Raw genomic sequence first — 24,358 nt, 5'->3', positions numbered from 1 at the left:
GTTGTGAGGGTCTGCTGGGAACGTCTGGCGGAACCCTCTGTCAGCATGGCTTTCAACTCCCACCTCCGGGAGAGCTTCTCTCATGTCCCGAGGGAGGCTGGGGACATTGAGTCCGAGTGGACCATGTTCTCCACCTCCATTGTCGAAGCAGCTGCTCGGAGCTGTGGTCGTAAGGTCTCCGGTGCCTGTCGTGGCGGCAACCCCCGAACCCGGTGGTGGACACCGGAAGTAAGGGCTGCCGTCAAGCTGAAGAAGGAGTCCTATCGAGCCTTGCTGGCTCATGGGACTCCCGAAGCAGCTGACGGGTTCCGGCAGGCCAAGCGAACTGCAGCCCGAGCAGTTGTGGAGGCAAAAACTCGGGTCTGGGAGGAGTTCGGGGAGGCCATGGAGGAGGACTATCGGTCGGCCTCGAAGAAATTCTGGCAAACCGTCCGGCGCCTCAGGAGGGGAAAGCAGGTCTCCGCCAACACTGTTTACAGTGGAGGTGGGGAGCTGCTGACCTCAACTGGGGATATTGTTGGACGGTGGAAGGAATACTTCGAGGACCTCCTCAATCCCGTCGCCACGTCTTCCGTGGAGGAAGCAGAGGCTGAGGTCTCAGAGGTGGACTCGTCCATCACCCAAGCTGAAGTCACTGAGGTGGTTGGCAAGCTCCTCGGTGGCAAGGCACCGGGGGTGGACGAGATTCGGCCTGAGTACCTTAAGTCTCTGGATGTGCAGGGACTGTCTTGGTTGACACGTCTCTGCAACATCGCGTGGCTGTCGGGGACGGTGCCTCTGGATTGGCAGACCGGGGTGGTGGTCCCCCTGTTTAAAAAGGGGGACCGGAGGGTGTGCTCCAACTATAGGGGGATTACACTCCTCAGCCTCCCCGGGAAAGTCTATTCCAGGGTACTGGAGAGGAGGATCCGACCGATAGTCGAACCTCGGATCCAGGAGGAACAATGCGGTTTTCGTCCTGGCCGTGGAACAGTGGACCAGCTCTATACCCTCCATAGGGTGCTCGAGGGTTCGTGGGAGTTTGCCCAACCAGTCCACATGTGTTTTGTGGATTTGGAGAAGGCATTCGACCGTGTCCCTCGTGGTGTCTTGTGGGGGGTGCTCCGGGAATACGGAGTCCGGGGCCCCTTGTTAAGGGCCGTCCGGTCTTTGTATGACCGGAGTAGGAGTCTGGTCCGCATTGCCGGCAGTAAGTCGGACCTGTTCCCGGTGCATGTTGGACTCCGGCAGGGCTGCCCTTTGTCACCGGTTCTGTTCATAATCTTCATGGACAGAATTTCTAGGTGCAGCCAGGGGCCGGAGGGGTTCCGGTTCGGGAACCACAGGATTTCATCTCTGCTTTTTGCAGATGATGTTGTCCTGTTGGCTTCATCGAACCCGGACCTACAGCATGCACTGGGACGGTTCGCAGCCGAGTGTGAAGCGGCAGGGATGAGGATTAGCACCTCCAAATCCGAGGCCATGGTCCTCGACCGGAGGAAGGTGGCTTGCCCCCTCCAGGTTGGTGGAGAGACCCTAGCCCAAGTGGAGGAGTTCAAGTATCTTGGGGTCTTGTTCACGAGTGGGGGACGGATGGAGCGTGAGATTGACAGGCGGATCGGTGCAGCGGCTGCAGTGATGCGGTCGTTGTATCGGTCCGTCGTGGTGAAGAAGGAGCTGAGCCGAAAGGCGAAGCTCTCGATTTACCGGTCAATCTACGTTCCCACCCTCACCTATGGTCATGAGCTTTGGGTCATGACCGAAAGGACAAGATCCCGGATACAAGCGGCCGAAATGAGCTTCCTCCGTAGGGTGGCTGGGCGCTCCCTTAGAGATAGGGTGAGGAGCTCAGTCACCAGGGAGGAGCTCGGAGTAGAGCCGCTACTCCTCCACATCGAGAGGAACCAGCTGAGGTGGCTCGGACATCTGTTTAGGATGCCTCCTGGACGCCTCCCTAGGGAGGTGTTCCGGGCATGTCCCACTGGGAGGAGACCCCGGGGAAGACCCAGGACACGCTGGAGAGACTATGTCTCTTGGCTGGCCTGGGAACGCCTCGGGATCCTCCCAGAGGAGCTGGAGGAAGTGTCTGGGGACAGGGAAGTCTGGGCATCCCTGCTGAGACTGCTGCCCCCGCGACCCGGCCCCGGATAAGCGGTAGAAAATGGATGGATGGATGGATGGAGTTTACACGTCTTGTATGAAATATGCTGTATAATGTACATGTATGAACAATATGCATGTGACTTGACTTGTACTGTGTATCCAGACCACAGAGATCGTTAAACATGGGAGGGTGGTGGCTGTCAAAGGGCTGCAGTATTACCTGGGGGAGAAAACCGAGCTTTTCAAGACCTGCCAGGTAAATCAGCATTTCAAGGAGAACATCCATCTGTCCATCAATATCATTTGGATATTGTTTTTAATTTCCTTTTTATTAATGTGCTCCATCTATAGCCAGACGGTGTTTACGAAGCCTCAAGCCCCGTGCCAATGGGTATCCTGGAGATTGTGGGGCCTCCAGGAGGCCTGGAAGCTGCGCCATTGCTACCTCCTTACGAGCCTTGAACCCCAGACTTTCCTTTACAGCTTATACTGTCAGCTATTGGTGTTGCTCTGTTTTGCACTCTTTTCAAATGTTGTGTAATTTTTTGAATTTGAATTTAAATGTTTTGTTTTGTACACAGAAAAATAAACATTTAAAGTAAATTTGTCTTTATTAGTCTTTATTTAATTAGGCTATATTTTATGTTGAGTATATATCATTTAAATATTAATTCATGCAGTCATTATTATGTTATTCACTCAATTATTACTTTATAGTTGTGATGACTAATAAGTCCTAGTTGAGTGAGCACATGATGTGGAATATGACATGGTGTCAACTAATTTGTTTCAATTGGCTCAATTAATAAGCCAACAGTCATTCGTTCTGTCAACGATTATTCAGCAATTGGCTGAATTAATAGCCAACGAAGAGTTTTTCGTTCAGTCAATGTTTTTAAATAGTAACTGAGTCAACTCAAAACATTTCGTGAAACGCTTCACCCTATGAATAATCAATTCAACCAATTTTTTTTTTAATACAGTGCAGGAGTGTCCTCCCGGTCCGGACGGAGCTTGTTCGTAGGCCCTCGTAATAGTGGAGTCAGCAACTGAAACTGGAGAAGACTCCCCCTCGAAGGGGGGGACAGCAGGTGAAAAGCAATGAACGGACTAAAGGGAATAACATTCAGACATTAGAGGATAGGGCTCAGTAGGGCGACAGTAGCTCAGTTGGTAGAGCAGGTCGTCTTATAACCGGAAGGTTGGCGGTTCGGTTGTCCTTGGGCAAGACACCCACCTTGCCAAGTATGAAAGTTGTGTGAGTGGTCGGAGGGGCCGATGGCGCAGATTGGCAGCCTCGCTTCCGTCAGTCTGCCCCAGAGCAGCTGTGGCTGCAGCAGTAGCTTACCACCACCCAGTATGGTGTGAATGAATAATGCAATGTAAAGCATCTTTGAGTGTCCTGAAAAGCGCTATATTAAACCAATGCATTATTAGGTAACGCTTCCTTTTACAGTACGGTAATTGCCATGTATTAACATGGTAATTGCAAGGTAAGTACCATGTAATAAGGAGAAGTTACTGTAAAATTACCATGTAATTACAGGGTAACTATGTTGCTAATTACCTAGTACTTTTAGAGTAATTACCAAGCCAATTCCAGGCAAATACCAAGTAACTACCTGGTAGTAAGTATTAATTACTGGGTAATTATAATGTATATAGCAACTATGTCGGTAATTGCCAAGTACTTACTAAGTAATTGCTAAGTAATTACCATGTAATCGTTGGGACATGTAGACTTTTTACTAGGTATTACTAGGTACTGCTAGGTGTGTACGCTATGTATTTCCCTATTAGTCAAGTGTTTTTTACTACTTACCTGGTAACTTCTTAGTATTTCCCAGTAACTGCAACATTTACCTGGTAATTACGGTTGAACTGTAGACGACTGCAAAAGGAAGTGAGGTCTGTTTCCATGTTATTACATGGTAATTACGCATTTATTACCCAGTAAATAGAAAAATATCTACCTGGAAATTACATAGTTATTAAAGTGGATTTGTACTGTAAAAGGAAGTGAGGTCTGTTTCCATGTTATTACCTGGTAATTACTCAGTATTTAGCCTGTTACTCGGAAACTTTCATATTACCCCACACACTTGTACCAAAAATGCAGCAAACCCCATCAGTGTCTGTGATACAGTCTCTGAACAGCACACTGTATCTGTCAGGAGATCAGAGTTTCCATCAAAACCACAATCACCAGCTATCACATTACATTAAGATGAACGCATTATTATTACACTTCCTCACTACGAACACCTCACTGTGACAGACATGCAAAAACAAGAGAGCTGCCAAAGATAAACATTTTAATCAAATGGAGTTCAACTTCTTATAAAACAATTTACAAAACAGTGCACATTTTTAGCAGTCAGGCACCTTTTTTTTTTTTTAATAAACAGAACAGATTTCTTTTGCAAAAAAACAAAATACAAATAACAGTGATAAACAATCACTATGAATCAACATTAATAAGTACACTGCTCCAGTCTTGTGAATTCACTTCATGTGTTTTCTGCAGACCCGTCTGGTCTACAGGAACCCTTGATCTCCATCATCCCGAATACCCAGGACCGCCGTCGCCAGGTGTTGTCACGTTGTCCACGTCCAGACTTGTACCTCCCTCGGCGTGATGGAAACGAGGACAGCACAACTGTTCCTTCTTAATGCTCAGGGTTTATTCACTTTAACGCCCAAACCCCAAACGTGAGAGCTGAAAACACACAAATACACATATTAATAAACAGAAACTTACACAATAAACAAATATACACATTGCACAAAACACAAATATCTTTAAACCTTCAAACATACACATGAAACCGACATTACAACCAAAACATTCACCCAAGCCTGAACATGAGACCACAGCCACCCAGCACCAGCTGCAGAGCCACCACACTACCACCACTATAATGATCAATAAAACACCAAGAAAAATGGAAATATACACACCTCACTGACTGCATCACATTGTAAGCCGTTTGTTTTTGCTCTTTTTACATACTTTTTGGAGCGTTTTCTCTCTCTCCACGTTTGTGTGCACCACTTAATGTGGTCCTACCCGGAACGTCTGCAGAGGGTTAGTTCCGCCACTCGGTGATATTTATATTTAATTAAATTTCGGTTCTACCTCGACTGACAGAAAGCTTATTTATGGCAGAACGTCTGCAGACACTTGGTGATATAGTGATATTTATATTTAATTAAATTTCGGTTCCTACTCTAATGAGAGAAAGCGTGTTTACGGCGGAACGTTCCGGGTAGGACCACATTAAGTGATGCACAGATAAACGCGGAGAGAGAAAATAAGAACAAAAAACTCCGTGAAAAGAGCAAACACAAACGGCTTACCTCCTTTACAATGTGAAGCAGCCAGTGAGGTGTGTATATTTCCATTTTTCTTTGTGTTTTATTGATCATTATAGTGGTGGTAGTGTGGAGCTCTGCAGCTGGTGCTGGGTGGCTGTGGTCTCATGTTCAGGCTTGGGTGAATGTTTCGGTTGTAATGTCGGTTTCATGTGTATATTTGAAGGTTTAAAGATATTTGTGTTTTGTGCAATGTGTATATTTGTTTATTGTGTAAGTTTCTGTTTATTAATATGTGTATTTGTATGTTTTCAGCTCTCACGTTTGGGGTTTGGGTGTTACAGTGAATAAACCCTGAGCATTAAGAAGGAACAGTTGTGCTGTCCTCGTTTCCATCACGCCGAGGGAGGTACAAGTCTGGACGTGGACAACGTGACAACACCTGGCGACGGCGGTCCTGGGTATTCGGGATGATGGAGATCAAGGGTTCCTGTAGACCAGCGGGTCTGCAGAAAACACATGATGATGTGAATTCACAAGACTGGAGCAGTGTACTTATTAATGTTGATTCATAGTGATTGTTTATCACTGTTATTTGTATTTTGTTTTTTTGCAAAAGAAATCTGTTCTGTTTATTAAAAAAAAAAAGGTGCCTGACTGCTAAAAATGTGCACTGTTTTGTAAATTGTTTTATAAGAAGTTGAACTCCATTTGATTAAAATGTTTGTCTTTGGCAGCTCTCTTGTTTTTGCATGTCTGTCACAGTGAGGTGTTTGGAGTGAGGAAGTGTAATAATAATGCGTTCATCTTAATGTAATGTGATGGCTGGTGATGGTGGTTTTGATGGAAACTCTGATCTCCTGACAGATACAGTGTGCTGTTCAGAGACTGTATCACAGACACTGATGGGGTTTGCTGCATTTTTGGTACAAGTGTGTGGGGTAATGTGAAAGTTTCCGAGTAACAGGCTAAATACTGAGTAATTACCAGGTAATAACATGGAAACAGACCTCACTTCCTTTTACAGTACAAATCCACTTTAATAACTGTGTAATTTCCAGGTAGATATTTTTCTATTTACTGGGTAATAAATGAGTAATTACCATGTAATAACATGGAAACAGACCTCACTTCCTTTTACAGTACAAATCCACTTTAATAACTATGTAATTTCCAGGTAGGTATTTTTGCAGTTCCTGGGTAACGAATAAGTAGTTACCAGGTAATAGTGTGGAAACAGGCCTCACTTCCTTTTGCAGTAGTCTACAGTTCAACCGTAAATACCAGGTAAATGTTGTAGTTACTGGGAAATACTAAGAAGTTACCAGGTAAGTAGTAAAACACTTGACTAATAGGGAAATACATAGCGTACACACCTAGCAGTACCTAGTAATACCTAGTAAAAAGTCTACATTTCCCAACGATTACATGGTAATTACTTAGCAATTACTTAGTAAGTACTTGGCAATTACCGACATAGTTGCTATATACATTATAATTACCCAGTAATTAATACTTACTACCAGGTAGTTACTTGGTATTTGCCTGGAATTGGCTTGGTAATTACTCTAAAAGTACTAGGTAATTAGCAACATAGTTACCCTGTAATTACATGGTAATTTTACAGTAACTTCTCCTTATTACATGGTACTTACCTTGCAATTACCATGTTAATACATGGTAATTACCGTACTGTAAAAGGAAGCGTTACCCATTATTATTATTAGTGCACCGTACTTCCCACAGCATTCTAGCTCCTAGGGCAGCTTTGTGGATAGTTTAGTATTTAAACTAGTATTTAGTTAGTTTAGTTTAGTTTAGTTTAGTTTAGTTTAGTTTAGTTTAGTTTAGTTTAGTTCAGTTGAGTTTAGAATCCCTAGCTGACCTGATCATAGGCTGCATCGAAGAGAAACGTCTTGAACCTAACCTTAAATGTGGAGACTGTGTCTGCCTCTCTCTGTGTGTGTGTGTGTGTGTGTGTGTGTGTGTGTGTGTGTGTGTGTGTGTGTGTCATGGAGTATCTCGTCCGCCTGTCTTTCTACACGCACGTCAGACTGACTGTGACTAAATTAACCCAAACTAGAAAGAGGCTCTTCAGATGGTGTTTGGTTGTTTGTGATGGAGAAGCATCGAGGTTACTGACTGCAAATGATTAAATTCAATTTCATTTATCCAGTGCCAATAAAAACATATCCTGTTTTTACTGAGAAAAACCCCACTACTACAAATGAGCATGGGTGAAGCTGGAAAGAGAGAAAACAAAACCAAGCAGTTTTTCCAGCAGGAAATCTCTGCAGAAGCAGGTTCAGAAGTGTCTCTGCTCTACTGGTTGGGGTTACGGTATCGAGAGAAAGAACAGGGAGAGGAACGATACAGAGAAAAAGTAAACAAGTTAACATCAGACAACAAGTTAATCCTGCCACTGCAGAAGAATACACCATAGAGCGTATTGTACACTGCTGATCAGTTGCATAAAAGATCTAAAAGAGCCTGGAGCCCAGAGACTGGAGTCACTGAAATCACCAGCCCATCGTGAGCAAAACTGAGAAAACAGAAACACGAAACTCATAGGAAGAACATGCAAGCTCTTTACAGGAAAGCCCCAAACTGGAGATAATGTATTAATAATCACATCACTGTGTCGCCCCATCTTAAAGCTAAACTGATTTAAACATACTCTATGTTCCCAAAAGCCTGGAATCATTTCAGTGTGAAATGTATTCAAAATTCAAATGGCTCTGAAGCAAAGCACTTCATTCCCTGCAAATATTCTTTTACTTAAATTGGTTGGAATCTCATATTTATCCGTTGTTTTTTTCTTTGCTCACAAGCATGTATAAGTACGCCAGCAGACTAATAAGCACTGATCATAGTGGAAAGTGGACCCAACCGCAGAGTTCGGGATAAAACTAATTGGCTGTATAAAACAAGAGGCAGAGATGACGGCTGGTCAGCTTCCTACTGTCCTCTGGATTATAAATGATCCCTCTCATAAATGAAGCCATTCCGCCACAATCTGGGCTCCGACGAATAAAGAGGAGGAGAAGCGGAGGCTGGGCCTCGTCCTCTCCAGCAGCCCAGAAACGCCGTGGAGTTTGTTTACTCGCACTCTGATGAGTCCATTAATGCAATTTTAACAGAGTAATCAAAGGGGCGAAAAGGAAATGTTTAAAAGCTCAAAGGAAAGTACGTTCATCTGAACTATGTTTGTATGAATAAGTAATAAGTGATAAGTAAGGAAAATAAAGGTTAGAACCAGTTATTATTAAAATCATGGGACGAGTCTCTGCAGCTTTCATCAGTGTGCTGCTTTGAGGCAGCGTGACCAAACCAAGCCCTTAACCTGCAGAGAGTGAAGAAATCACCACAAATAAGGCTCCGGATGTGGCGTGATCTGATTATGTTTTTCTTTGAGCAATCAGCTCAGTAAAAACCTATTAAAACCTCACAACTGTATATTCACAGCAATAAATGACCAACATCATTAACATAGATGTCAGATTTACAGCTGAAAAAAAGCACAATTATATTCTTTGATAAGACCGAAGCGACAGCAGTGATCACATTAAAATGATGATCTCTCTTTCCAAACCATTCAAGCTCCTGAAGTTACACCCAATTAATGTCTGGGCTCAACTCCGGCCGTGGACTCCGATACATGACTTCTCCTCACGTTCTCCTGGGCCTTCTATCATTTCTAATACCTTGTTATCTGTGGTAAAGGAGTCGACCGATGCTGCCGTCACGTAATTACCAGAGAATGAGTCACTCTGGCTGCTTTTATGTGCAACCGCCGTTTGTGGACGGGTGCAGGTCGCCACATGTTCATGCCTCCGACCCGCAGTGTCAAAGTTCATAATGGAAACGAGCATCTGTTTGACTGGGTTTTGTAGTTTCTGAATAACTTGCATAGAATTGTAATTCAATATAATTTAGGGAAATAAGAATCTCGGTACAAAAAGAATAGGTGGAAATTAAATATTTATTGCATTAAAACACAATTTCTGACCTAAAAGCAAATTTATATAGTGAAGTCTAACCAGAGCACATTCACAGGTGCTATTTATTCCCTTTGGATTTCCAGCATGAATTTAAGACTTTTTGTTGTTGATTTTAAATGTGAAACACATGAGAAAATCAGGCATACAACCAAAAATTACCACTCAGTTTTACCCACCTTTTGCTCTCATGCAGTTGGGAACTTAGAAAGTTACTGGAGACTTTAGTTTTTCACATTTTCATTAAAACAAAAAACACAGAACAGCTTTTCTGGTATTGTTAATTTTGTTATACTACAGTCTTATTCTAAAATGTGATACATCAATTTATTTCCTCACAATTCGACAAGCAATACCCTATAATGACAATGTGACTTTTCATGTTTGCAAGCATATATATATGTATATATATATATATATATATATATATATATATAAAGAAATCCCATATACAGAAGTATTCACAACTTCAATAAAGCTCAAATTTTACCTCAGGTGCATCTTGTGTCTGCTGATCATACTTGAGATGTTTCTACAGCTTGATTGAGGTTCACATTTGGTAAATTAAGTTCAGTGAGCATGAATTTAGAAAGGTACATGCCATGTGTACAGAACAGTGGAAAAAGTTCAGAACCACGAGGACTTTTCCTAGAAGTGGCCGTCGTCATCAAAACTGAACCATTAGGGGAGAAGAGCCGGAGTCAGAGAGGTGACCAGAGCCTGGTGATCACTGCCAGAGCTCCAGAGTTCTTCTGTGCAGAGAGGAGAACCTTTCAGTAAGATGAACATCCCTGCAGCAATCCACCAATCTGGAGAGAAACCAGACAGAAGCCATTATTTTGTCAATGCCACGTGGCAGTCTGTCCTGGAATTTGCCAAAATGCACCTTCAGGACTGTTAAATCATGAGGAAAGAAATGATCTGATGAGTAACAGAGGTTGAAATCCTTGGCATAGATTCCAGGCATCATGCTTGGAGGTACAGCTCATCGCCGTGCCAGTGCCATCCCTACAGTGAGGCACGGTGGTGGCAGCATCATGCTGTGGGGATGCGTCTCAGCAGCAGGACCTGGGAGACTAATCAGGCTAGAAGGGATGTTGAATGCAGCCATAGACAGAGACAAACCTGCTCCAGATGAGCCTTGCTCTCAGACAGGAGAGACGGTTCATCTTCCAGCAGGACAGCGACCTGAAACACAGTCAACACGTCAAAGGAGGGACTTCAGGACAATTCTGTGAAGGTTCTGGAGCCCAGCCAGGTCCCAGAGTGTCATTAAATATTGTGAATACTCACATACAGTTGATTTCTTTGGTTTTGTTTTTATCTTTAATACATTTGCAAACATTGAACAAAACTTATTTCATGTTTAAATGTATATCTTCAATCTTCAAAGTGAGATCTTTGATACTGTCCAGCTTCATGAATGCAGCAAAAGCAAGTATGAAGTGAATTTGTTCATTCAGAGATATTTGCATGAATTTCTCTTTGAGAGTTGTGGCCTTACTTTGTTTCAGTGTTCAGAGATATTTATGCTGTGATTTCAGTCTGCTGGTGGTGTGGCATTAGACCCTACAAGCGGGTTTGGCTTTTATTCCCTGCCTCCCTCCGTTGATAAAATGATTCAGGAGACGGGAGGGAAGGCTCGACTCGGCAAATTACATCCTGAGTTAAACCATCCTCCCCAATGAGTCACAGCTGACAAGCTCATCCTCCGCTGACTGATGGATGGATCAATGTGTGCTATCATTTGTAAAAAGTAAATAATAATGGCTGAGGAGTCAAATCAACAGGTTCGATCAATCATCACGGCACAAACTTAGTGTTATTACTACATTTTATTTCTGCTGATCTGGTTTTGTCCAGTTTTGCTTGTGGACTAATTGTTTGTTTTCTGATGAGCTGTTCGCTGTGGAGAACCTCTGATGTAGGGCTTTTGCTTGTCTTCATAATACAAGGACACAAATTGTCCACATAAACACATTTTATGCTTTTTGAGTCATGTTTGCACGTGGGGACCAAAAAACTTGATGAGTGAGCCGATCACCATGTAGCTTAATGACAACCGTTTCCACTTTGGTTGGGGGAACACAGGGAACAATAATGTGTGGTTTGTTGACCCTGAAGTACAAAAAGCAGTCCTTTTTTCTTTTTTTTCACACAGCCCTGGGGCCTGAGCAGCCAGTACTGCATGTAATTACTTGGTCAGCATCTCAAACAGCGATTTGGACTGAATGACCATGATGGGATTTAAAGAAGATTAATTCAAGAATGAAATCCCAAATCACAAATGCTAATCCTCCAAATAAGATATGCTTAGCTGCTTGGTTAATTTTATTTTTACTGTGCCGTTCACTGCTGTTGTGAAGGTCAAACAGTGGGACAGCCTGCTTCTCAGAGCAGCTCCTTTGGCTGCACAGGGACAATAGATAAATCCAGACAAAGTCCACTGCAATGAAGTGAAAACAATATGACATAAAGACTGAAAGAGGAGTAAATTCATCATGTTTCACGGCAATAATGGCAGGAGTTGTATTCATCCTTGTGACTAAATTCTCCTCCTCATAGTTTATGCATTTGAATATTATACACTGTAAAAAAAAGTTTGTAAAAAACACAGTAAAAAACTGTCAAACAGCAACAGCAAAGCACCGTCAATTCCAAAATTGTGTATCACCGTAGTAAATACACTGAATTTCTGTAAATCAAGATACAGTGCATGACTGTAATTTTCCAATATATAAAAGACAGACAATTTTACTGTGATCTTTTCAAAGAATTGTAAAATTTATGAGGAAATATCATGAAGACAAAAATGGATAATAAGTCTATAATCTGCAGAATTATTCAGGATAAATCACGGATTCCACAGATGTGTACGTTTAAATTTACAGGAGAAAACCGTTCATCTTTCAGCATGTTATGCACCAGTGATAGTCAAATGGCAGTCTGCGGGCCGAACGGCCCAATCCGGCCCACGACTGTATTGCACCCCCCCGGCCCGCTTTCCAAGTGCCCAAAAAACAGTGGCCCGAAGCCAAATCTCATTGACGACCACTGATATACACTGTCATTTCTACAGAAAAAAACATGTTCAAAATGTGGTCCATATATTGCTGTTTTAAAGAAAAACAATATTTAACAATGACAAAATATCAGCTGTTGTTATTTAATGTTGTCGATTGACTGTTTGAAGCACAAGTTGAGCACATACAATTCATGAGCATATCCTAGAACAGCTTGCAGGTATAAACTGCACGGTGGGGCAGTGGTTAGCGCTCTGGCCTCACAGCCAGAAGATACCAGGTTCAAATACCAGTACGGGCTTGAGGCCTCTGTGGAGTTTGCATGTTCTCCCCGTGTTTGTGTGGGTTCCCTCTGAGTATTCTGGCTTGTCATGCATGCCAGGTTAATTGCCCCCTGTGAATGTGTTTCAGCCCTGCAACAAACTAGTGAACTGTCCAGTGACCCTGTCCTTGCCTGAAGTAGCTGGGATTGGCTCCAGCCCCCTGTGACCCTGAAAAGAACAAAGTGGCTTGGGCAATAATATTAATTCGATTAATTTTTGAAGTGTTGTGTTTATTACTGAGATAGACTGTAATTTTGACAGGAGATTATTGTAAACAAGTAACAGTTTTATACTGCAAAATTTACAGTAACTATACCGTAAAGCCATCTACATGGTTACCGTAATTTTTACGGGGAATTTCTGGCAACCACAGCTGCCAGTATTTTACCGTAAATTCTGTGGATTTTTTTTTACAGTGTAGGTCAGTGTTTCCTGATTCTGGCTGAAGGGAAACACTGAATGTTTTGAGTGTGTACCTGCCCCGGATGCCCTGATTCAAATAAATGGGTCATTATGAGGCTTCAGCAGAGCTCGATGATGAACCATTCAGCTCATGGAGGTGTGCTGGGCTCCATGCGAGGTCTGGGTTCCCAGAACCAGAATTAGAAACACTGCTTTAGGCAGTTTGTTCTCCCATGCTAGGTTGGAATCGCCTGCCGATGCTATTAAAGCAGACCTAAAGCTTTAACATTATTAAAGGAAAGTCAGAGCACGGCGTGGACACAACTGGCCAGAAACCGAGACGTTGGAGCCGGTGTTAAATTAGTTTCCATACTCAGTGAGGATTGTTTTACATTATTTCCTTCTATAGCGCTCTCAGCAGACTGATGAGTGTCCAAGCGGGGAAAATATCCTGCAGGGAGAGGTTGTGTCATTACTTTCCAGAGTTTCAGCTCTTTCTGAAAGCTGCAGAATAGCATTGATTCTGACTGGATTAATAGGAAGCTGTGGTCTAATAGCTCTCTGGAAAACCACGGCACTGCTTTCACTTGTTTGTATCAGAACTTTTAATTGATATCACAGACTTTAAATCTCCAGCTTGGTTGGGTGAACTGAGGATCTGGGCAGCTGAGGGAAATGATTGTGTGTTGGTCACTTTGTGGTCACTGTGGTGTTTTCCTTTTTTGTTTTTTCTCCAGATGTCCTTCAAATAAGATTCATTTGGCTCCACAAAATACGTTTAACTTAAATAAAGATAAACCTGACGATGTAGCTGTTGACGATCTCTGGCAACATTTATCACCTGCAGTGATTCAAAATCTAGCAGACAACTTCAACTTTGTGTAATTTGAATGTCACATTTGTGACCTCAAGCTGAGAGGTCAGAGCCTCTTTGCAAGACTGATTCCGTTGGAGCAAAATGTAAATACTTTCACGATAAAACTGTTTATGTGAACATTATTTTGCGAGAGCTTCAGGGAGTCACTACAGAGATGTGTGGGTTCAGACCCCCGTTAACATGCTACTCTGTAAACATTATTACTCCATTAATGCTCCTTATACCAGTATACAGTCAGCAGTATTCAACTTCATAGCATGAATTATGTCAAGGAGGAAGATGCATTTTGGTTGTTTCTTTCCAGAGGAATGGATGAGCCTCAAGTATTGATACTTTAGCGACATTGCATGTTTTTATGTTTATGATAAAAACTGCAACTGAGTAGTAATATTGCCTCATATCCCTGATCTATTCAAAAACACTTGATTCTTCTAACACAAAGTGTGTTTAATTTGTGAATGAACACTGTGTTAAAACATAAAGCAGCCACAGTACTGGGTGAGGGTCGGTCATGGATCTGTACCGTTCTGTCTGACTGTAGAAGAAAACACAAACATTTACAATCTTTACTGCCAGAATGTAAAACCCATCCAGCCCTTCCCTTTTGCTCCACATTGTTATTTCCTGGAGTAAAGAAAAAATACCAGGAAGGCAAGACCAAATTAATAACAAAGAGATGAATGCAAAACTAAACACAGGAAATAATCACAATGAAGTAATGTTGAAAACTGGGGATCCTCAAGGGAGGAGAGGGAGCACCGTGGAGGATACGAGGAGGAGCAGTCTGTCTCTGAGCTGAACACAGGCAGGGGACATGGAGCCAGATATGCACTCAACTATAAACAGAAGATCAAAACACATGAAGACACCGGGAACTGAGGGAGAACAAGAGATGAAAACAAGAAACAGTGGAAAAGAAAAAAAAAGGACCTCAGCTCTATAATACACATATAGAGAGCAAAAAGCTGTCTCTCCAGTGGTTGACGGTTGAACTCTGGGCCTCGTCCCAGTTGGACACATCTGACAGACCTCTAATCAGAGACGTGTAGTGGACATTCCACCGTCTCCACCTCAGTGTGAAAGAGTTGTAGCTGTACAAGTAGTCTATTAGAGTTTGTGTATCAAAAACTACAAGACATTCATCCTTTTTAAGTGAACAAATGAAACAACTTATTGGACAAGGTAAATTAGAAACCACTGGTGCAGAAGAGATGCTGATTCACCATTCAAGTTAAGCCCAAGGGAAAAAAAAAAGCAATGTGGGTGCTTTGTGGAGAAAAAGAGAATAGAATAGAATCACATTGCTTCTTCTGATGTCCCATTTGGCTGCATCCTCTGTGGTAAAACGCTTTATGTACAGTCTGTCAGAGGTCACAGCTCTTTTAACCTGCAAGACACCAAGAAATACTAACAAGGCCTTTTTGCACTGACACTGATTATTATCAGAGAGAAGCAGAACCCACCTTCCACTTGCCCTATAGGATCGGAGGAATGAGATTTGTGCAGTGTGAGATACAAATCAGATTCATGTTCTGACCTGCAGATAAGCATAAATATTTATTTTCAGCACGATGTGAGCTCACCATGTTCACCACTGTTGTGTGCAATGGGACGGACACCGAGGCTGAGAAAAAGAAAAAAAACCTGAGGGTAGGTGTAGGAGAGCCCCAGGCGCAGTTTCAGAAAACCACTTCCAATCTACGACACAGGCTGGAGAAGCCTCTGGCAGGAGGAAGCGTCGGGATGATTCTCCAGTCTGATTAGCATGGGCAGAAGAGTGGAGAAGGTGTGAATGTATTGCACGCACAACCTCTTCGCCTCCCTCATTTCGCTATCTAGCTAGTTTGTTTTTCCCACTTACAGAGGCAATAAAGCCGAGGAAAACAGGAGAATGCATGTTGGACCTTCTGACATTTTTCTTTCATCCAGCTAATGTGTCTTGTCTGCATGCTGCTTTCTTCCAACCCAGATAATCAGATTTCATTAAGGCGTAGCAGCAAGGCTGTTACAGATTTAATCAAAAGTATAATCATACTATTGCCACTAATCACAAATATATCTTGAGATCAACATGCATTTCACACGCTTAGAGCCTCTCGACACACAGTGTTGCATGTTGTATGAAATCAAGTAGTTGGAAAAAAAAACGATGAATTAAACATGAATAGCAGAGTTACAACCGAAAACCTCATGTTCTTTTACATGAAATGCAACCTGCAATCAATAATGAACTATAATCCTTTACATCTGTTTTTAATTATTCTGGTCAATAATTGAGCGAGAATGTTGGAGGGAACATTCAGATTCACATGTGAATGCCCTGAAGAGCTTCCACATGAGCTGAAGTTGGTCTCATTCATCTGTGGCGGCACATTTGAATACAAGATGGAGATTATAGATGGTTGAGCATGAATCAGATCATAGAGATAAGTTAGAAGGATTTAACTTTGAAGAAAAAAAAGTGAAAAGAAGATTGCATACAGCCAGAAAACTTAGAGGCCTAATCTTTATGAATTCTCTGTGTGGCCTTGAATGAATGAATGAATGGTTTATTTCGAGCTGATACAGAATAATGACTTGCTTTTGTGTTTACAATTTCCAGATTTACATGGATAGACAATATAAATACGTAACTCTTATTATACAAAAGCTCAAAAAGGAGTGAAAAGAAGATAATAAAAATGTTTTCCACCTTTTGTTCCTTTGTGCTATAATGTGGTCGCTTCCGATGTCGCCTTATATAAGACATACATATTTTACAATTTTACAGACAAAGAGAAAAAAGAAAAACATACAGCAACAACCATATATAATACATATAGATACATACTTCTTTACATATGTACAATAATTAATGATGTCAGTATCCGCTACCTTTCAGTATTATCCACAGTATTAAAGATGCAAATTGTTTTTCCACATGAAGTGACTTGACGGCAGAACCGCTCCAGTCAATTCCCGATGCAACAGGGCCGCGTGCAACAACAGGCCAATGATCAGACAGAAGGACTGATCCAACAACACAATAACCCTCCCTGCCCGAACCATCATCATCACACCATCCTGGCTTTCAGCAATTATTCTTCCTCATTCTTGGTTCTGTATATCAGGTCATTTCAACTGAAACCCTTTTGCTCCAACTTGAGCTGTGCAGATGGGACCATCACCGCTGCGCCTGTCATGGCTCCCCCTACTGGTCAGGTTATTTCAATTGAAATAGTTTTAATCCTCTGACCTGTGGAGATCACACCATCACACCTGTGGGTGCCATGGCCCCCTCTGCTGGTCAAGAAGACTCTATTTTATGTTTCAATCGCATTAAAAATTTTTGTTGTTGACTACTTCATTTAAAAGTTATTTTTCGCCCAATGGTGTGACAACCAAAACACTTCCAGCGAGATGCCACCGTGCCATCATCTCTATCATTCCACAGACCCCGGGCCCATCGTCACACCACGACCCCGTGACATCCGAAACCAGCCAGAGCCGCCGCAGCAGCGCTCGTTATCTTACCGTCAGCTGTCATCACATTCTATTTTCATTATTTTGTCTCTAATAGTAACTAAGTAACACTGAGTTATACTGAAACAAATGATCCATTTATTGCTGCAATAATTATTAATATTAAAAATATACACAGATGAAGCAACCATCAACCCTGTGAAGTTGCAGTTCCATTACACAATATTCATTTTTTTTTTTTTTTACTTCAGTATACAGACCCAGATATCATGAGGCCTTAAGTCCAGCATACATCCAGTGCAGCGACCCAGTCATGGCAGAGAGACACATTCCCACCTGGGGAAGATTCCTGGTAACCAGTTAACCTCACATGCATGTTTTAGGAGGTTGATTCCTGGGTTTCATGGTGTGGTCACGTCACATGGGATCTTCTTGTCACACACATCAGTTGAAGTGAGAGTGGATGAATCCTGTGTCAGTAAATGAGCAGTGTGTGTGTTGGGTTTGTGCGCCCTCTTTCTGGTTGCTTGTATTTTTAATAAAAGATAGAGTTATACGAGTTAGACAGCTGTTGAGATATAAATTATGCAACACAACTCTCCAAACTTTTTGTATAACTCTACGGGCTTGGCTAAATGTACTCCGAGGATAATTGCATTGGTATTTCTACGAGCTTAGCGAACACCTAAATCTTGTAAAGTGCATGGAGGAATCAAAGCAGCAGGCCTCTTTTCATGGAACTGCCAGCACTGCGAAAGGATTGAAAATTTGGACTCAGTAGCAATGACAAGTTACTGTATTATAATGTTGGGGAGTTACTTTGCCGTTCAATAAAAAAAGCATGACCACTGAGTTTAAATCATTTTTCTTATTAAAGGGATACTTCAAAATGTTGGCAAATTGGACCATTTAGCGCAATTCCTTTGTCATTTCGAACAGCGTACTTACTTTTTTTGTGAGGGCGAGCGTTTATTCAGAGGTGAGTCGGGAAGGTTTTCAGGACGGACACAATGGAAGTGGGCGGTATTTTTGCTTCCCCTCATCAAACTCATCAAATACACAATCCAACAACCCCCAAACACTTTGGTGGACACGTTATAATCCGCACATTCACTACGCTGTGAAATATTAATGCAAAATTACGAGATTGAGTTGTTTTTCCAAAGATTAAGACAGAACTACTTACTAAATATGGCGTCTGGGCGTAGTGATTTAGTGAGTAGTTCCATCTTAGCAATCTTCGCAAAAACAACTCAATCTCGTAATTTTGCAGGCAGCAGCAGAGAGGTCTTTTAAAAAGTGAAGTCATGTTTAATAATGCGAAAACTAACAGACAGCATCTCCACAACCATTTCCATGCAAAAGCAACAAACTCAGTGAAACTTCAGTAACTGTGACTGTGAAATGAATTTCATCAAAGTGATCAAAATTAGCATGTTGGCAACAGAAGTAGAGGTATAGGAACTTTCTTAAATATTCCTCATTTATTCAAAGTGCAACTTGTATTCTCTTTGAAAGGACTTTAATTCAAACAAATATTCATGCTTTTTCATCATTCAGAGGTCAGATATAACCATTGATGTGATCGTCTGTGAAAAGCTGGTGTCGGTTCTGCTTGTTCAGTGAGATTTGAGCCATATTCCAAATCGCAAAGTCCCACTTCCTGTGTCTCGTCTGACTTTTCATATATGAGTAGAGCAAAGTTTTTATGGCTGCTGAAAACAAGAGTTACATAAAAGGTTTTAAGCGCATCTTGGAGGGAATCAGGGAGGACGTGGGCTTTTGTTTAATGAATGATATTTGCTGACACTTGTTGGGGTCTTTCTCATCACCAGATGGAGGTCAGGGTCCACACTGTGCTTTCCCCCCATCTGCCCTCAGCAGGCCTCTCCTCATCAATCATCCATCAAATCCTGGAGCAGAACTGAGCAGACTGCAACAATCTGATCAGGCTGCTGAAGTTTAAAGTTGCACCATGACATTAGAGGCAGAACTTTGCATTTTAATTTCAACATTTTTTCTTTTTTCTTCAGTCTCTTACTCTGTCGTTCCCTCTCCAGTTCAACTCCCTGCTGTAAACAGAAGTGGAGTCTAACATTTACACAGAATGCTGCTCTTAAGGGGTGTTTTGGGCTGCTTCTTACCTCTAATCCACTACACTCCAGAGGAACATATTGCACTCCACTACATTTGCGTGCTGACTCGCTTTATATGATAGCATTGCTGCAATAGCTTCCCTTCTATATTATCACATATCCCAGCTTGCATTATTCTTTCAGTGTGGTAGTAAGATTTTCATATTCTTTTATAAAACACAAATACTCATACATGCTTGTGGAGAAACCAAGACTATAAGGTTTATTTTTCTGGCTTCTAATGTAACTACAAATCATGAAAATGGAAAAAAGTGTGCTAAAAAACTGAATGGCAGACATAACAGTATTCAGCAGAAAACCAGTAGACCAAGAGAGGGCAGCTCTCACTCTTCCTCCTCACAAAATGACACCTTTATTTCTTTCAGCACAAGAAAACATCATTTTGTATGAGTCCAGCGAGGGGATTTGAGACGGGCAACTATTCCAGAGAGTGAATATGGACAGAAATCATAAATATTTTCTCTGAGCAAGAAAAAAAGCAGTATTATATGTTCAGCTTTTTTCCATTCAGAGTAGTTCCATAAATTTCTGATATCCTGTCTGAGCTGAAAAAAAAAACCACAAACATGGTAAAATGTGTTTTTGAAATATTGTACAAGTTTTAATATCAGATGTAGAACAAGTAGTGAAGTTTTTTTTTTAAACTTATCAGTGGAAGGAGAGAATTTGAAAACACACGATTTGTCACTAATAAGCATCAAAGTTAAGTTTTACTTCACATTAATAAGATAAATTATAGGTTTTATGCTCATTTCCAACTGCAGGCTCAACAGGATTGTTTTTACTTGTGGAGAAGATTCAGAACAGTAAAGAGAATCCCCATCAAAGTATGGTTGTACAGGCTGTCTGTACTACAAGATTAAAAGTAGCCATAGTCACATGTTTTGTCCAGATGAAATGGTTGTTCTGGGTCAGCTGACCCTCATGATTGAAACACTTTCATTGAAACACTTGTGAATTTCAGTATTTATTACATGCTATCAAACACAACCAATCATTAAAAAAATTGAGAAACACATGTTAATTCATCTATTTCTAACTTAGAAATGAACTTAAAAACAGTTTTTATGAGAGTTTTTCTCCACACTATCCTGACTTGCTGTAATATAAAGAGATATGTAAAGAGAGTCATGTTCTTTGACTTCTCCAGTCCCTTCAGCACCATCAGGCCGACAGCTGGGTGAGAAGCTGCTGCTGCTGCAGGTGGATGTCCTCCTCCTGTCCTGGATTGTTGACTGCCTCATTGACAGGCTCCAGTGTTTGCATCTGCAGGACTGTGAGTCAGGAAGAGAGGTCAACAACTCCGGCGACCCTCAGGGGACGGTCCTCTCCTCCCCACCATGGACTTCAGCTTCTGCACAGAGAGCTGACGTCTTCAGAGGTTTTCTGATGAGTCTGCAGCAGCTGTTGATGTTTCAGCCTCATGGCCAGATGAATAATATCTGAGCATAAAAAGTATTACAATTATTTGGTCAATATAATGTAACTAAATGCATTTTGAGATTATTAACTGGAGACCTTCTTATTCAATTATGATCTTTTTTTACTTTTCATTTAACTCTTCACATTAGATTAGATAAGTAACCCAAATCCTGACATATTGTGAATTTGGTTCTTACCGTTCCCTTTGTGCTACAGTGGATCTTTTGTAAAAGGTATAATACAGTGTGGATATGGCATATTTGTGAAAAACTATTTGGCTTTGTTCTTAAGATTGATTAAGTAATTTTTAAAATGTTAAGATGATGCATGAACCTAATGTATAAATAACATGCTGAAAGCTGCAGCATCAGCATGTGCAGGACGTCTGTCAGCACACATGATGGGCCTCACATCTTTCATAAGCTCTGTTTCCCACTGTGGGTGTCATTGTAGTGACGTTCTCATGAGTCGGGATTAGTTTCGAGGGTTTCCATGTGGAGACACTTGGAGTATCGTCACCACAACCGGTTGAATGCATCAGTCATCTGCCATGATGTTTGAAGAAAATCACAAGAGAATCTGTCTGGATTTATTGGCATTTGTTAAGAAGCTGTTGGGGCTTTGGGGTAAAATGTATTAAATGTGTTAAAATTTAGTGTCCGAAAACAGAAAAAAAGCAAGTTAGAGAAGGCAGATGAAATCAAACTGAATAAATGAATTTCTGCTTTTTTGTTCATTTCTGCACCAACACAAACAAAAAAAATGCAAAATGCAAACAAGTAAAATGAAGGAATGATTTAAAGTTTTCCAGATATTCCCTCTGCATCCATCTTTACCGCTGCATTGTCCACTTGAATAAATAGTCATACATGTGAATAAAGCTTGTATTTGTATAAAAGAATCATAGAGCATGCAAAATAATGAATACTTAACTTATTTTACTGTTTAGTTTTATAATTTATTTGAAATTATTTATCTGATTTATTTTGCAGAATGTTGCTCAGAAATCAACAAGCCACTGAAAACTCTGAACCAAAACTGATGCAACCGAAGAAGTGGAATTTTTGTTCAATTCCCATCAGCTGTATAAAAATTAAAAATAGAAATTGCAGCTTGATCAATACAAGCATTTTTTTAGTTTTATTTTTTTCCATTCAACAGATTATTGCATCAGGCTGACTTTGCTGTAAATAGAAAATATGGTTTCACATAGAACTAAGAAGTAACTGCCAGCAGATGATCTTTATCTGCAGCATCTGTTTTCTTTCATGTTTATTTGTTTTGGATACTTTTCGGGCTTTTCCTGCGACCCCACTTTAAAAGAGACAATCGTATGAATTATGGATGATGTCTTCAGGCAGAGTAAACCCAGAGAAAGAGAGTAAAGGACTGAGGAAGTCTGCCGGAGAGCCCCCATGTGTTCCTACTGTAGATTTTACGCCGGGCAGCCCCGAGCGCTCTTGGACTTACGAGAACTATACATCAAAGTGTGTGAGAGCGCGACAGTGAGACCGGGCAGGAGGGATTTTGATGGAGAGGAGGGAGGAGGGAGGAAAGAGAGATGTGGGAATGGAAGGCGATGAATTTCAGGCGGTGGCACACACACCATGTAAGATTGATTCACTATAACTCTCCTGATACCGTCATTGATTTTACTGTCCAGAATGATATTGACAAGTCCTCCAAACTAAATAAATGTTACTGGAAGTTCGGAGCTTAAGCACACCGGCAGGTTAAATAGATTTGGTTTTCTTTCCAAACTTTGGCATTTATGATCAACGACTTCGCTTTACTATTCATGCAAGGCAGAAAATTAGTAGTTACTGGACGTAACTCCAGTTCTATGAATGCGTGCCCGCCTAAGGGCTTTGCTATGGGGACCTCACCCTCGGCCAATCACTGAGACAAAAAGGAAACTTGACGCACCAATCCCCTACGCGCGATGGCGCAGCGCCACACCCCCCGCCAACGGCATATAACCTCAGGGGGCCTTCTGCAAATCCTTCTCCTGACAAAAAGTAAGGAAGCAGACAGCTGGGCCAGCAGGTAGGCGGGCACGCACTTATTCGTAGAACTGGAGTTACGTCCAGTAACTGCTAATTCTATGTCATAAGTGCGTAGCCCGCCTATGGGCTTCGCTATGGGGTACTCACCAAAGGCGAAGGCCGTAGGGATGAATGTACTCCCAGCTGGCATGCTGACAGGATTGGTGCGTAGGACGGAAGTAACAAACCATACGTCCAGAACGATCGTAGAAGTCCCGAAGAATAAGGCGGGCATCCATGCGCCAAGCGCAGCCCGCGACATGAACAAGCATTGCCACAGTGACACACACACGCTGGCCACGGCACAGCCAAGCGACAGGCAGGAAAGCCCTGGTCCGCCGCCCCCCAGGATGCGGAGACAGGCCAGAGGACCAAAACGGTTAAGCGACCGAACCCCTGTTCGCGCTAAAAACCGATATGGCCACAGTGTCTGTGCACATATCCAACAGATATGAACGCACAAAGGTGGATGCAGAGGCCCAAGAGGCAGCCTGGCAGATGTCACCCACCATGACAACCCGACACAGGGCCGCAGAGGCAGCCACACGCCATGTGGAATGAGCACAAATCACCGCCGGTGGCGGGAGATTCTGTGCCTCGTAGGCAGCTGCAATAGTACCCCCCACCCAGTGGGCGAGAAGCTGAGAGGTCAGTGGGGATCCACGCCCCCTGGCTCCATACCTCACAAACAGCTGGTCCGTGGTGCGAAAGCCAGCTGTATGCTGGACATAAAGACCGGGCACAACAACCCCAGCCGCGGGTCGTCCCCAGATCGCATGGAAGCGATCTTACTGACCCTGATCACTCGCGACCGAAGTGATCACCTTTTGATGAAAGGCCGGGTTAGGCCAGAGATGTAGGAGTCCCCCATCCTCGCTGAATACCATGGAGGATGGGTGGACCGACAAAGCGCAGAGATCCTCAACTCTCTTGGTAGATGCTAGCTCCAACAAGATGGCGGCCTAAAGGAGAGAAAGTGGTCCTCCGCCTGCTCCAAAGGCTAGAAGGGGGGTCCCTTAAGACCCTCCAATACAATGTGGAGGTCCCACGGGGAGACCACATGCCTGGGGGGTGGCTGAAGTTGAAACACGCCCTGCGCAGAAACTGCTTCACAAGCGGATGGCTGCGTGCCGAGAAGCGGCCGACGCGGCCATGACCCACCACAATAGCCGATGCAAACACCGCAAGAGTGGATGCAGTGCGGCCGCTGTCCAGCATGGCCTGAAGGAACTCCAAAACTCCACCGATGGCGC

The sequence above is a fragment of the Salarias fasciatus genome, assembly GCF_902148845.1.
Source record: "Salarias fasciatus chromosome 7 unlocalized genomic scaffold, fSalaFa1.1 super_scaffold_4, whole genome shotgun sequence".
NCBI lineage: Eukaryota > Metazoa > Chordata > Actinopteri > Blenniiformes > Blenniidae > Salarias > Salarias fasciatus.
This window is presented reverse-complemented; position numbering follows the sequence as displayed.